This window comes from Priapulus caudatus, unplaced genomic scaffold (assembly GCF_000485595.1).
Source record: "Priapulus caudatus unplaced genomic scaffold, Priapulus_caudatus-5.0.1 Scaffold2194, whole genome shotgun sequence".
In the NCBI taxonomy this organism is placed as follows: Eukaryota; Metazoa; Priapulida; class Priapulimorpha; order Priapulimorphida; family Priapulidae; genus Priapulus; species Priapulus caudatus.
The window spans coordinates 42,671-43,151 of record NW_014579255.1 but is presented as its reverse complement, the minus strand read 5'-3'; positions in this window follow the sequence as shown (position 1 = coordinate 43,151).

The following is a 481-nucleotide window of genomic DNA, read 5'->3' as shown; positions in this document are numbered from 1 at the left end:
ATATATATATTTACATGTACTACGTAGATGCATGTATACACGTACGTCGCGTATACATGTACATGTATGATGTGCGTGTGCGTGCGTGTGTGTGTGTGTGTAGATTCACTCATTCATGCGCACGTACACCATGGTAACGATGCGGCCAAACTTTACAAACCAACTCGTGTGTAATACTATATATATCACAGGCGTAATCGAAGTACATATACATATCTAATACATATCTGTTGTGCATCAGACATCGAGTAACTGCTGCGAAGCAAATTATTACAATATGTTTTCCAGGTGTGTGTTGTATAAGCTACAACTGAATGTTGTCTCTAAATATATTATATAAACAGCGTCCAAATATTTGCCTTTCAATTTTGACCTTGATTTCTTGGCGAAAATTTCTTGAAAAGTCATTGAATTTAAGTGGCAGATTTACGTACGAACCTTCTGTAACATGTACTTCACGTATAAATGTATATATATATAG